The following is a 16,140-nucleotide window of genomic DNA, read 5'->3' as shown; positions in this document are numbered from 1 at the left end:
ATTCAACCATTTAATCCTCTGTCATCCCCTTCTCCTCTTGACTTCAATCTTTCCTATCGTCAGGTCTTTTAAAATGAGTCAGCTCTTTCCATCAGGTGGCCAAAGTATTGGAGTTTCAGCTTCAACATCAGTCCTTCCAAAGAACACTTAGGATTGATCTCCTTTAGGATGGACTCATTGGATATCTTTGCAGTCCAAGGGACTCTCAAGAGTCTTCTCTAACACCACAGTTCAAAAGCATCAATTCTTCAGCACTCAGCTTTCTTTATAGTCCAACTCTCACATCCATACATGACTACCGGAAAAACCATAGCCTTGACAGACAGACCGTTGTTGGCAAAGTAATGTCTCTGCTTTTTTATATGCTGCCTAGGTTGGTCATAACTTTCTTCCAAGGAATAAATATATTTTAATTTAATGGCTGCAGTCACCATCTGTGGTGATTTTGGAGCCCCCCGCCCCAAAATAAAGTCTGCCACTGTTTACACTGTTTCCCCATCTATTTGGCATGAAGTGATGGGACTGGATGCCATGATCTTAGTTTTCTGACTGTTGAGCTTTAAGCCAACTTTTTCACTCTCCTCTTTCACTTTCATCAAGAGACTCTTTAGTTCTTTCTTCACTTTCTGCCATAAGGGTAATGTCATCGGCATATCTGAGGTTATTGGTTTTTCTCATGGCAATCTTGATTCCAGTCCAGCATTCCTCATGATGCTCTGTATATAAGTTAAATAAGCAGGGTGACAATATACAGCATTGACATACTCCTTCTCCTCTTTGGAACCAGTCTGTTGTTCCATGTCCAGTTCTAACTGTTGCTTCCTGACCTGCATACAGATTTCTCAAGAGGAAGGTCAGGTGGTCTGTTATTCCCATCTCTTTCAGAATTTTCCACAGTTTACTGTGATCCGTGGAGTCAAAGGCTTTGGCATAGTCAATAAAGCAGAAATACATGTTCTTCTGGAACTGTCTTGCTTTTTCAGTGATCCAGCAGATGTTGGCAATTTGATCACTGGTTCCTCTGCGTTTTCTAGATCCAGCTTGAACATCTGGAAATTCACAGTTCGTGTATTGTTGAAGCCTGGTTTGGAGAATTTTGAGCATTACTTTACTAGCATGTGAGATGAGTGCAATTTTGTAGTAGTTTGATCATTCTTTAACATTGTCTTTCTTTGGGATTGGAATGAAAACTGACTTTTTCCAGTCCTGTGGCCACTGCTGAATTTTCCAAATTTGCTGGCACATTGAGTGCAGCACTTTCACAGCATCATCTTTTAGGATTTGATGTAGCTCAACCAGAATACCATCACCTCCATTAGCTTTGTTTGTAGTGATGCTTCCTAAGGCCCACTTGGCTTCACATTCCACTATGTCTGGCTCTAGGTGAGTGATCACACCATAGTGATTATCTGGGTTGCAAAGATCTTTTTTGTACAGTTCTTCTGTGTATTCTTGCCACCTCTTCTTAATATCTTCTGCTTCTATTAGGTCCATATCATTTCTGTCCTTTATTGAGCCCACCTTTGCATGAAATGTTCCCTTGATATCTCTAATTTTCTTGAAGAGATCTCTAGTCTTTTCTATTCTATTGTTTTCCTCTATTTGTTTTGCATTGATCACTGAGGAAGGCTTTCTTATCTCTCCTTGCCATTCTTTGGGACTCTGCATTCAAATGGGTATAACTTTCCTTTCCTTTTCTCCATTACTTTTCACTTCTCCTCTTTTCTCAGCTATTTGTAAGGCCTCCTCAGACAGCCATTTTGCTTTTATTTTTCTTGGGAATGGTCTTGATCCCTCTCTCCTATACGATGTCACAAACCTCCATCTATAGTTCATCAGGCACATTGTCTATCAGATCTAGTCTCTTAAATCTATTTCTCACTGTCACTGTATAATCATAAGAGATTTGATTTAGGTCATACCTGAATGGTCTAGTGGTTTTCCCTACTTTCTTCAATTTCAGTCTGAATTTGGCAATAAGGAGTTCATGATCTGAGCCACAGTCATCTCCTGGTCTTGTTTTTGCTGATTGTATAGAGCTGCTTTTCACCAAATGCCACAACTTTATTTTGTCCTCAAAGGCTTTGTAGTTATAATTTCTTCTTTCTAAAACAGTCTTACCCCAGGCTTTTTTATGCTTTACATGTTTCTCAAATATTTCTCATATATCTTTTCATATACTTCATGCAGGTCCTTGTTCAGTCATTGCCTCCTTAAAGTTTTCCTTAACCTAACAAACTATAGACATCTGCATTATCTTCTATCCCTTTATATTGTCTTTATTCTCTATAGTTTTTAAACTATCTGAATGGGAGTAAATGTTTATTGTTTTATTTGTTTATTATCCATACCGTTGGTTATAAGTTCCATGAAGGCAGAGACATTTTCTTGTTTGACCACCACTCAAGTGCCTACCCAGATGCCTGGAATATAAAAGAAGCTTAACAAATATTTTTGAATGATTCCATAAACTAATAAATGTGGATACCTACATATCTTTCTTATTATCTTAAATATATAGCATGTTATGGCTGTTCAGTCTCTCAGTTATGTCTGACTCTTTGTAACTCCTTGGACTGCAACACACCAGGCTTCCCTGTCCTTCACCATTTCCCAGAGACTGCTCAAACTCATGTCCATTGAGTAGGTTATGCCATCCAATCATCTTATCCTCTGTCTTCCCCTTCTCCTGCCTTCAATCTGTCCCAGCATCAGGGTCTTGATAATCATATAAATCAATGTTACATAGAATCAATAATTCCAGTTTTGTTTAAAAATAAATACAGCAGGAGGCAATCCTAAAATGGGAGAGGAATAGGAGGGGGAGACCACTTTCTCCCCCACAAATTCATCAAAAGACCATTTGAACGCTGAGTAAATTCCACAAAACAACTTCTGAATGTCAGCAGAGGACATCAGGCACCCAGAAAAGCAGCCCATTGTCTTTGAAAGGAGGTAGGAAAAAATATAAAAGCTAAAAAGAGAGACAAAAGAGGTAGGGATGGAGCAACGTCCCAGGAAGGGAGTCTTTAAAAAGAGAGAAGTTTCCAAACACCAAGAAACACTCTAACTGCTGAGCCTGTGGTGAGCCTTGGAACCACAGAGGGCAACATAACTGGGAGGAAAAATAAATAAATAATTAAAACCCACAGATTACGTGCCCAATGGTAACTCCAGCAGAGAAGCAGCACAGACACCTGCATCCGCCACTAGAAAGCAGGGGCTGGGCAGGGAGGTGCAGGCTGGATTGCTTAGAGTAAGGACCAGGACTGAAATGCCCCAAGGGCAATCTGAAGGAACTAACTTGGGATAGCAAACCAGATAGTGGGATAGCTTCCATGCGAAAAGCACTAACCTAAGATACCGCCAGGCTCACTCACAGAACAAAGGACTGACTAGAGCTATGGGAAAAGCCCTAACCTAAGACACTCTCAGGCCCACTCACAGAACAAAAGACTGAGCAGAGCTAGCTGGCTGCAGACTGGCCCATCACCCCACTCCAGTGACAGGCAGGTGAGGGCAGCCAGAGCCGGAAGGGGGCAGTACGGCCCCAGAGAGGCCTTATCTATCAAACTGCAAGCAAGCTTCATTGCTAACCAAGACTTCTTGGGATTCTGGATGGTCAACATCCGCCTGAGAAGGTGCACCAGTTGTACACCCAGAAAACTGAGAGGCAGGGATGGGGAAGGCAATCAGTCGCAGAGACTGAACTCCCCAAACACCTGGTCACCTGAGCTGCTCGGACTTGGGAAGGGCACAAAACACAGGCCCAACCAAGTCTGCGCCTCTGAGGACTACCCAAGTACCTGAACCTGAACAGCTTAGACCTGGGAAGTGCATACAACCCAGGGCCGGCCTCAGACAGCTCCCAGCAGGACAACCTAGAGCCTAAGCAGTGTAGACAGGGAAAGCACACACGCCGTGAGTGGGGGCAAACCCAATGTAGCCAAGACACTGTGAGCACATGCCAGTATTATTTGTTTGCTGCGTCCCTCCCTCCCAACAGCACGACTGAAAAAGTGAGCCTTAAAAAGTGTCCACCACCACCCCTTTGTGTCAGGGGGAAATTAGACATGGAAGAGACAAGCAAACAGAAGAAGCTAAAACAGAGGGAACCTCCTTGGAAGTGACAGGTGCAATAGATTAAAACCCAGTAGTTAGTACCGACTACATAGGAAGAGGCCTATAGATCTTGAGAAATATAAGGCAGATTAAGGAACTATCCAAAAATGAACTGACCCCACACTGCCCACAACAACACCAGAGAAAGTCCTAGATATATTTTTACTATTTTTACTATCATTCTTTAATTTTTTTATTTTTAAGTCCTCTATTACTCCTTTAATTTTCATTTTTATAACCTACTATTACTTTGCAAAAAAAAGAGAGAAACCCTATTTTTTAAAGCAAACTTCATATATATATATATATTTTATAATTTTTGTGACTTTTTTTTCTTTTATATTGTTTTGTTGAAAATCCAACTTCTACTCTAGATTTTTAATCTTTGCTTTTTGGTATTTGTTATCGATTTTGTACCTTTAAGAACACAACCTCAGTACCCATTTTTACTTGGGAGTGAGATTACTGGCTTGAATGCTCTCTCCCCCTTTAGACTCTCCTTTTTCTCCACCAGGTCGCCTCTATCTCCTCCCTACCCCTTCTCTTCTCTACCCAAATCTGTGAATCTATTTGTGTGTTCCAGACGGTGGAGAACACTTAGGGAACTGATTACTGACTGGATCTATCTCTCTCCTTTTGATTCCCCCCTTTATGCTCCTGGCCACCTCTGTCTCCTTCCTTCCTCTTCTCTATGTAACTCCGTGAACATCTCTGAGTGGTCCAGACTGTGGAGCACACATAAGGAGGTGATTACTGGCTACCTTGCTCTCTCCTCTTTTGATTCCACCTCATCTCATCCTGGTCACCTCTATCTCCCTCCTTCCTCTTCTCTTCTCCATGTAACTGTGTGAACCTATCTGGGTGTCCCTCACTGTGGAGAAACTTTTCATCTTTAACCTAGATGTTTTATCAGTGGTTCTGTATAGATGGTGAAGTCTTGAGGCTACTGTAAAAATAAGACTGAAACCCAAAAGCAGGAGGCTTAAGTCCAAATCCTGAGAACACCAGAGAACTCTTGACCCCTGGGAACATTAATCAACAGGAGCTCATCAAGCACCTACATACCTACACTGAAACCAAGCACCACCCAAGGGCCAACAAGTTCCAGAGGAAGACATACCATGCAAATTCTCCAACAACACAGGCACATAGACCTGAGCTTCAATATACAGGCTGCCCAAAGTCACTCCAAACCCATTGACATCTCGTAACTCATTACTGGACACTTCATTTTACTCCAAAGAGAACTCCAGCTTCAGCCACCAGAACACCAACACAAGCTTCCCTAACCAGGAAACCTGGACAAAACACCCATTCATACAACCCCCACCCAAAGTGAGGAAACTCTACAATAAAGAGAACTCCACAAACTGCCAGAATACAGAAAGGCCACCCCAAACACAGCAATATAAAGAAGATGAAGGGACAGAGGAATACCCAGCAGGTAAAGGAACAGGATGAATGCCTGCCAAACCAAACAAAAGAGGAAGAGATGGGGAATCTACCTGACTAAAAATTCCAAATAATGATAGTGAAAATGATCCAAAATCTTGAAAACAAAATGGAATCACAGATAAATAGCCTGGAGACAAGGATTGAGAAGATGCAAGAAAGGTTTAACAAGGACCTAGATGAAATAAATAAGAGTCAATATATAATGAATAATGCAATAAATGAGATCAAAAACACTCTGGAGGGAACAAATAGTAGAATAGTGGAGGCAGAAGATAGAATTAATGAGGTAGAAGATAGAATGGTGGAAATAAATGAATCAGAGAGGAAAAAAAAGAAAAATGAATTAAAAGAAATAGGACAATCTCAGAGACCTCTGGGACAATGTTAAATGCCCCAACATTCAAATCAGAGGAGTCCCAGAAGAAGAAAACTAAAAGAAAGACCATGAGAAAATACTTGAGGAGATAATAGTTGAAAACTTCCCTAAAGTGAGAAATGAAATAATCATCCAAGTCCAAGAAACCCAGAGAGTCCCAAACAGGATAAACCCAAGGTGAAACACCCCAAGATACATATTAATCAAATTAACAAAGATCAAATACAAAGAACAAATATTAAAAGCATCAAGGGAAAAACAACAAATAACACACAAGGGGATTCCCATAAGGATAACAGCTGATCTTTCAATAAAACTCTTCAGGCCAGGAGGGAATGGTAGGACATACTTAAAGTGATGAAAGAAAATAACCTACAGCCCAGATTACTGTACCCAGCAAGGATCTCATTTAGATATGAAGGAGAAATCAAAAGCTTTACAGACAAGCCAAAGCTGAGAGAATTCAGCATCACCAAACCAGCTCTCCAAGAAATGCTAAAGGATATTCTCTAGACAGGAAGTACAAAAAGGGTGTATAAACTCGAACCCAAAACAATAAAGTAAGTGGCAACGGGATCATACTTATCAATAATTACCTTAAATGTAAATGGGCTGAATGCCCCAACCAAAAGACAAAGACTGGCTGAATGGATACAAAAACAAGACCCCTATATATGTTGTCTACAAGAGACCCACCTCAAAACAAGGGACACATTCAGACTGAAAGTGGAGGGCTGGAAAAAGATATTCCACACAAATAGTGACCAAAAGAAAGCAGGAGTAGCAATACTCATATCAGATAAAATAGACTTTAAGACAAAGGCTATGAAAAGAGACAAAGAAGGACACTACATAATGATCAAAGGATCAATCCAAGAAGAAGATATAACAATTATAAATATATATGCACCCAACATAGGAGCACCACAATATGTAAGACAAATGCTAACAAGTATGAAAGGGGAAATTAACAATAACACAATAATAGTGGGAGACTTTAATATGCCACTCACACCTATGGATAGATCAACTAAACAGAAAATTAACAAGAAAACACAAACTTTAAATGATACAATAGACCAGTTAGACCTAATTGATATCTACAGGACATTTCACCCTAAAACAATGAATTTCACCTTTTTCTTAAGTGCACATGGAATCTTCTCCAGAATAGATCATATCCTGGGTCATAAATCTAGCCTTGATAAATTCAGAAAAATTGAAATCATTCCAAGCATCTTTTCTGACCACAGTGCAATAAGATTAGATCTCATTTACAGGAGAAAAACTATTAAAAATTCCAACATATGGAGCCTGAACAACACGCTGCTGAATAACCAACACATCACAGAGGAAATAAAAAAAGAAATCAAAATATTCATAGAAATGAATGCAAATGAAAACAAAACAACCCAAAACCTGTGGGACACTGTAAAAGCAGTGCTAAGGGGAAGGTTCATAGCAATACAGGCATACCACAAGAAACAAGAAAAAAGTCAAATATATAACCTAACTTCCCTGATGGCTCAGAGGTTAAAGCGTCTGCCCACAATGCTGGAGACCTGGGTTCGATCCCTAGGTCGGGAAGATCCCCTGGAGAAGGAAATGGCAACCCACTCCAGTATTCTTGCCTGGAGAATTCCATGGACAGAGGAGCTTGGTGGGCTACAGTCTATGGGGTCGCAAAGAGTCAGACACGACTGAGCGACTTCACTTCACTTCACTTCATTTCACACCTAAAGCAACAAGAAAAAGAAGAAATGAAGAACCTCAGGGTTAGAAGAAGGAAAGAAATCTTAAAAATTAGGGCATAAATAAATGCAAAAGAAACAAAAGAGACCATCACAAAAATCAACAAAGCCAAAAGTTGGTTCTTTGAGAGGATAAATAAAATTGACAAACCATTAGCCAGATTCATCAAGAAACAAAGGAAGAAAAATCAAATCAATAAAATTAGAAATGAAAATGGAGAGATCACAACAGACAATACAGAAATACAAAGGCTCATAAGAGACTACTATCAGCAATTATATGCCAATAAAATGGACAACGTGGAAGAAATGGACAAATTCTTAAAAAAGCACAACTTTCCAAAACTGAGCAAGGAAGAAATAAAAAATCTTAACAGACCCATCACAAGGACAGAAATTGAAATTTCTGTAATCAGAAATCTTCCAGCAAACAAAAGCCCAGGTCCAGATGGCTTCACAGCTGAATTCTATCAAAAATTTAGAGAAGAGCTAACACCTATCCTACTCAAACTCTTCCAGAAAATTGCAGAGGAAGGTAAACTTCCAAACTCATTCTATGAGGCCACCATCACCCTAATACCAAAACCTGACAAAGATGCCACACACACACACACAAAAAAAGAAAACTAGAGGCCAATATCACTGATGAACATAGATGCAAAAATCCTTAACAAAATTCTAGCAATCAGAATCCAACAACACATTAAAAAGATCATACACCATGACCAAGTAGGCTTTATCCCAGGGATGCAAGGATTCTTCAATATCCACAAATCAATCAATGTAATACATGACATTAACAAATTGAAAAATAAAAGCCATATGATTATCCCAATAGATGCAGAGAAAGCCTTTGACAAAATTCAACATCCATTTATGATAAAAACCCTCCAGAAAGCAGGAATAGAAGGAACATACCTCAACATAATAAAAGCTATATATGACAAACCCACAGCAAACATAATCATCAATGGTGAAAAACTGAAAGCATTTCCCTAAAGTCAAGAATAAGACAAGGGTGCCCATTTCACCACTACTATTCAAGACTGTTTTGGAAATTTTGGCTACAGCAATTAGAGCAGAAAAAGAAATAAAAGGAATCCAAATTGGAAAAGAAGAAGTAAAACTCTCACTGTTTGCAGATGACATGATCCTTTACATAGAAATCCCTAAAGACTCCACCAGAAAATTACTAGAGCTAATCAATGAATATAGTAAAATGGCAGAATATAAAGCCAACACACAGAAATCCCTTGCATTCCTATACACTAATAATGAGAAAAGTGAAAGAGAAATTATGAAACAATTCCATTCATCATTGCAATGGAAAGAATAAAATACTTAGGAATATATCTACCTAAAGAAACTAAAGACCTATATATAGAAAACTATAAAACACCGTTGAAAGAAATCAAAGACACAAATTGGTGGAGAAATATACCGTGTTCATGGATCAGAAGAATCAATATAGTGAAAATGAGTAAACTACCCAAAGCAATCTATAGATTCAATGCAAGCCCTATCAAGCTACCAACGATATTTTTCACAGAGCTAGAACAAACAATTTCACAATTTTTATGGAAATACAAAAACCCTCGAATAGCCAAAGCAATCTTGAGAACGAAGAATGGAACTGGAGGAATCAACCTGCCTGACTTCAGGCTCTACTACAAAGCCACAGGCATCAAGACAGTATAGTACTGGCACGAAGACAGAAATATAGATCAATGGAACAAAATACAAAGCCCAGAGATAAATCCACACACCTGTGGACACCTTATCTTTGACAAAGGAGGCAAGAATATACAATGGAGAAAAGACAATCTCTTTAACAAGTGGTGCTGGGAAAACTGGTTAACCACTTGTAAAAGAATGAAACTAGAACACTTTCTAACACCACACACAGAAATAAACTCAAAATGGATTAAAGATCTAAACGTAGGACCAGAAACTATAAAACTCCTAGAGGACAACATAGGCAAAACACTCTGCGACAAAAATCACAGCAGGATCCTCTATGACCCACCTCCCAGAATATTGGAAATAAAAACAAAAATAAACAAATAAGACCTAATTAAAATTAAAAGCTTCTGCACAACAAAGGCAACTATAAGCAAGGTGAAAAGACAGCCTTCAGAATGGGAGAAAATAATCGTAAATGAAGCAACTGACAAAGAATTAATCTCAAAAATATGCAAGCAACTCCTGCAGCTCAATTCCAGAAAAACAAATGACCCAATCAAAAAATGGGCCAAAGAACAGACATTTCTCCAAAGAAGACATGCAGATGGCTAACAAACACATGAAAAGATGCTCAATATCACTCATTATCAGAGAAATGCAAATCAAAACCACAATGAGGTACCATTTCACACCAGTCAGAATGGCTGCAATCCAAAAGTCTACAAGCAATAAATGCTGGAGAGGGTGGGAATGCAAACTAGTACAGCCACTATAGAGAACAGTGTGGAGATTCCTTTAAAAACTGGAAATAGAACTGCCTTATGACCCAGCAATCCCACTGCTGGGCATACACACCAAGGAAACCAGAATTGAAAGAGACACGTGTACCCCAATGTTCATCACAGCACTGTTTATAATAGCCAGAACATGGAAGCAACCTAGATGTCCATCAGCAGATGAATGGATAAGAAAGCTGTGGTACATATACACAATGGAGTATTAGTCAGCCATTAAAAAGAATACATTTGAATCAGTTCTAATGAGGTAGATGAAACTGGAGCCTATTATACAGAGTGAAGTAAGCCAGAAAGAAAAACACCAATACAGTATATTAATGCATTTATATGGAATTTAAAAAGATGGTAATGATAACCCTATATGCAAGACAGCAAAAGAGACACAGATATATAGAACAGTCTTTTGGACTCTGTGGGAGAGGGCAAGGGTGGGATGATTTGGGAAAATGGCATTGAAACATGTATAATATCATATGTGAAATGAATCACCAGTCCAGGTTTGATGCATGATACAGGATGCTCGGGACTGGTGCACTGGGATGACCCAGAGGGATGGTATGAGGAGGGAGGTGGAAGGGGGGTTTAGGATGGGGAACACGTGTACACCCGTGGCAGATTCATGTTGATGTATGGCAAAACCAATACAATATTTTAAAGTAATTAGCCTCCAATTTAAATAAATAAATTTATACTAAATAAATAAATAAATACAGCATAATTAACTGTTTTTTCTAGGCCTTATTGTCCTGAAATTTCTTTTTTAAATTGTCTTTAAGTCTCTGCTTTCCTCTTTATTGTTCTTATCCGCTCATATTTTTTTCTTAGGATTCATATTTAAATATGTGTCTTCCACTGTAGCTAGTTTGCAGGTCTAATTCTGTATGGGTCAATGTTCACATTATGGACATTTATACTACCACAGCCAAATTTCCCATGTACTAAAATTACAATAAACTTTTCTCAAGTGGACACAAGCTATTATTTGGTATTCCTTTTAATGCTACACTACTGATGGCAAAATACTATCTTTACAGAGCAGAGAAGAGTCAAACTCAGCTTGCCCTTATACTAATTGTCCCCATAAGCTACAGTACTTTTACTCACACACTGAGTTACCTTAAATGTTAATGTGGCATTTAAAATATCCTCCAGAGCCTATCTCTACTTTCTAATGTTACTGTACTTCTGTGTTTTCTCCTATTCTATTTTTTCTTTGAAACCTCATTTTGATGCTCAGAAATACTTCTGATGTCTACTTTCTATGTTGGTTTTATCATTTTTCTTTAACATTTGGCTTCTGTTTCTGTCTTTGAGGATTAATTTTATAGTAACCACAATTAAAATGGAGTGTTCAATTACATTATCTTTGGTTTTTGGTAATTTTTAAAGGCTTATCTCTTCAAGCTTGATTACATAAAGACAAATATTCAAATACAGAAAATGTATAAAATTTTTATAGAAACATATCCAAAGTTCCTCATCACAGCCATAAATGATAACACAGGAAATGATGGAGTTACTAATTTTTCTATTTCCCAAAGTGGTCATATAACTCATACTACTCTAGGTGCATAGGAAGGAAGTTAATTAATTATATATGATAAGTGATTAGGGCATTTGCCTCCATTTAATTTTGTCACACAGAATCTTGGATGGAAAAGATTGCATTTTTTGTTTTTATTAATATAACTTTTAGCTCACAGGTTAAAAACAAATTCAGAAAAACTATAAAACCAAGTCTTGTCCCTGTCTGCATATATCCCTCATAATATTCTGGTCAATGTGCTCAACACAAAAAGACATGTCTTCATCTATTTTTATACACACAATTGGGTTGGAAAATTCTTTCTACTGATTTCTTTTTTCAAAAATATAGCAACCACTAATATCAGCATCTTGCCTATATAAGTCTAAGTAAATCTACCCTGAAAGACTTGTCATATATGCCCTTAACTTTATTTAAATTTAAATCATAACACATCACCATATAAAATTTAAAAAAAAAGAAAGAAATGCATTAATATAAGGGTTCAGTTCAGTTCAGTTCAGTCACTCATTCGTGTCCAACTCTTTGTAACCCCATGAATCGCAGCATGCCAGCCCTCCCTGTCCATCACCAACTCCCAGAGTTCACTCAGACTCACGTTCATGGAGTCCGTGATGCCATCCAGCCATCTCATCGTCTATCGTCCCCTTCTCCTCCTGCCCCCAGTCCCTCCCAGCATCCAGAGTCTTTTCCAATGAGTCAACTCTTCGCATGAGGTGGCCAAAGTACTGGAGCTTCAGCTTTGGCATCATTCCTTTCAAAGACATCCCAGGGTTGATCTCCTTCAGAATGGACTGATTGGATCTCCTTGCAGTCCAAGGGATTCTCAAGAGTCTTCTCCAACACCACAGTTCAAAAGCATCAACTCTTTGGTGCTCAGCCTTCTTCACAGTCCAACTGTCACATCCATACATGACCACAGGAAAAACCATAGCCTTGACTAGACGGACATTAGTCGGCAAAGTAATGTCTCTGCTTTTGAATATACTACCTAGGTTGGTCATAATTTTCCTTCCAAGGAGTAAGCATCTTTTAATTTCATGGCTGCAGTCACCATCTGCAGTGTTAACAGGAAGTATTAAAAACAATAATTGCTCACATGCTCAGTCATATATGACTCTTTGCAACCCTATAGACTGGAGCCCAGAAGGCTCCTCTGTCCATGGGATTATCCTGGCAGGAACAGTGGAGCAGGTTGCCATATACTTCTCCAGGGGATCTTCCCAACCTGGGGGTCAAACCCATGTCTCTAGCATTGGTTGGCAGGCAAATTCTTTACCACTGAGTAAATGGGAAGCCCCTATAAGCCACATAGTTGATGGCAATTGTTATGTAAGCACCAGCAAAATAATACAATAATTTTAAAAGTTGTAGCAAATGAAAAGGAAAAAATATCAGTCAAGTTACTAGTCCTTTTATAAAAACCTTCCTCAGGTTACAATGAATGGGGATAAACCCAATAAATCCATCCTAAGGTGAAAATGCTGTGCTATGCTGAGTTCAGCTGGGTCTGACTCTTTGCAACCCTGTGGACTGTAGCCTGCCAGGCTCCACTGTCTATGGAATTTTCCAGGCAAAAATGCTGGAGTAGATTGCTCCAGGGAATCTTCTGGACCCAGGGATTGATCGACTGTGTCTCATGTCTCCTGCATTGACAGGTGAATTCTTTGCCACTAAGCCACCTGGGAAGCCCTCAAGTTGAAAACATACTAAGTAAAAAATGCATTTATACACCTACCATACCGAACATCATAGCTTAGCCTAGGCTTGCATTAAACATGCTCAGAAAGCTTACATCAGCCTACAGTAGAGGAAACTCATCTAACACTATCTAAAATAAGCCTATTTTAGAATAAAGTGCCGAATATCTCATGTAATTTATAGAATACTGAAAGTGAAAAATAGGATGGTTGTATGGGTATGGAATGGTTGTTAAATGTATCCCTGGTTTACTCTCCTGATAACATGGCTGGCAGGGAGCTAAGGCTTGCTGACAAAATCCAGCATCAGAAGAAAGTAAGGTACTGCATGTTACTAACCTAGAAATACTTAAAATTTAAGGTACATATATGGTTTCTACTGAATGCTTATCACTTTTGCATCGTCATAAGGTGAATAATCTAAGTCAAACCATCCTTAAGTTGGGGACCATCTGTACTGGGAAAACATTGACAATGGCTTAAAACCTGGTCTTGTGCATCATAAAAATCACTAAATGCAGAGGAAATAATGAGAAGCAAATACTAAACTTTTAATTAAATGCAAAATATTCTTTAAAATGTGAAATATTTTTAAGGTGTGTTGTAAACATAAATCATTTCACTAATGGTTCAAGTGAAATTCTTATTGGAAAAATATTAAACCTAAAATAGCATTCAACAAATTGAAACAAAATATGTAAATTAAGTGAACAGAAATGTTGGTAAGAAAAATTTGCCTAGAAAAAATTTACAACAGTGTAGTTTTATGAAACATTTAATGGCAACAAACAAGGATAAAACTGATAAATTGTTGGGTATATTAAAATAAGCCATCATTTTAATCTACCAATTTAAAAATGTTCTTCATACTTGCAATCATTGAGGAAATGTTCGGTTTCTCAATTTAACTCTCTGGAGTTAAATTTGATAAAGCATTCTCTCTTAACAAAGGACATTTGGAAATAATTTCAAATACAAAATTACACTTTTACTGAGACAATATGTGAGAATTTAGTCAAAGAAGAATGAGAACTAGCAAAATTTCACAGTTCAAAATTTTCTTGTTGAGTAATAATTAGTGAAACACTGTATGTTTTAGATATGGAAAAAAATGACACAGAACTTTGGAAAAGAAAGGTATCTACACTGATGATTCAATTGGCAAAGCCAGTGTTTTAATTAACTGGATTTTCTTTTTTTTTTAAATGGATTTTCTTAGTTTAATGTCCTTATGTTGCAAATGGATCAAAGATCTTAAATTTTAGTATGAATTTAGTTCTCCCAGGAAAGTCAGTAAAATACATGTAATCTAATATAGCACCTGCATTTTATGAAATAGCTTTTTTAAAGGACAAAGCTAGAAAGATAAAGCATTAAATCAATTATTGCAAACATCACAACTTTTAATTTCACTGCCTATATTATTCTTCAATTACTTTTCTTTGACGCATTTTAATTGAGCCCATATCTAATTATTTTCCTGACATTTTCTTGAGACTAGGAACTTGTTAATTCAGCTGGGGCTACAATCCATGAGGTTGCAAGTTCCCAAAGAGCTGGACATAACTGAGCACACAAGCACAACAATCAAGAAATATACCAGCTTTACAAGTTACTTACTTTCCTGCAAGTTCATTTCAAGCAGTACTAGATGAATAGCATAAAATACCTTTAGAAATAGGAATATGTCAATCCAATATTCAATATCATGTCACAGTCATTTTCCAATATCTACTTTCACTGATTAGGTTACTTTCTTCTAAATTTAGAATAATTTAAGTTCAAATATAAGATTGATTTTATGCTACAATTATTTGTCTCAACCTGGCATCCTTGTAAAGCCTTAAAATGTTCATGAAAAGTGAAAGTATTAGTCGCTGTCATGTCTGACTCTTTCTGACCCTGTGAACTGTAGCCCACCAGGCTCTTCTGTATATGAAATTCTCCAGGCAAGAATACTAGAGTGGGTAGGCATTTCCTCCTTCAGGGGAATCCAGGGATCAAACCCGGGTCTCCTACATTGTAGGCAGATTCTTTACCATCTGAGCCACCAGGAAAGCTATAATGTTCATAAACAAAGTCAAACAGAAGGCATTTCTGCTTCAGAGTGAATTTTGTGAAATGCATTTTTGGTAAAGTGCAACCTTTCTCCCTCGTTAATTTTTTTTCCTGAATTAATATTTTAGGTTTGATTATTTGATTTTTGGAGCTATATCAATAGTGTATTAGCAATAACACTAGTTAAATCATAAATATTCCCTAAGGCAATGAGGCAAAATGTAAAAGAATTAAAAGATTTATTTAAAATAACACTTGAGTTTCTGCTCAGTTAAAGACTAGCTAATTCTATCACTGCAAAGTTATGTAAATAAATATTCAGGGGCTTCTATCTAAAGCTGTCAGTTGATTCCACAGATTTGAAGTGGGCTTGAGAATATGCACTTGAAAACAAAACAAACCTAACCCTGGTTATTGACTAGGCTGAGATCAGCTTCCTGAAAACTCAACATGGTTTTGTCTTTTTTGCATAGTGAGTGGGATTAGGAAGTGAGAATTTTGAACCTTATTTTCTGTGCTAATGTTCAATGAGACTTCCATTCTCTTCCCTCCTTTCTCCTTCAACAAAACTCTCTCCTATTTTTTTTCTTCCTTTTTGACACAAAAGTCAGATTTTTATTTTTCTGGTGGTGGTTCAGTCACCAAGTCATGG

Source organism: Budorcas taxicolor, chromosome 6 (genome assembly GCF_023091745.1).
Source record: "Budorcas taxicolor isolate Tak-1 chromosome 6, Takin1.1, whole genome shotgun sequence".
NCBI lineage: Eukaryota > Metazoa > Chordata > Mammalia > Artiodactyla > Bovidae > Budorcas > Budorcas taxicolor.
This window is presented reverse-complemented; position numbering follows the sequence as displayed.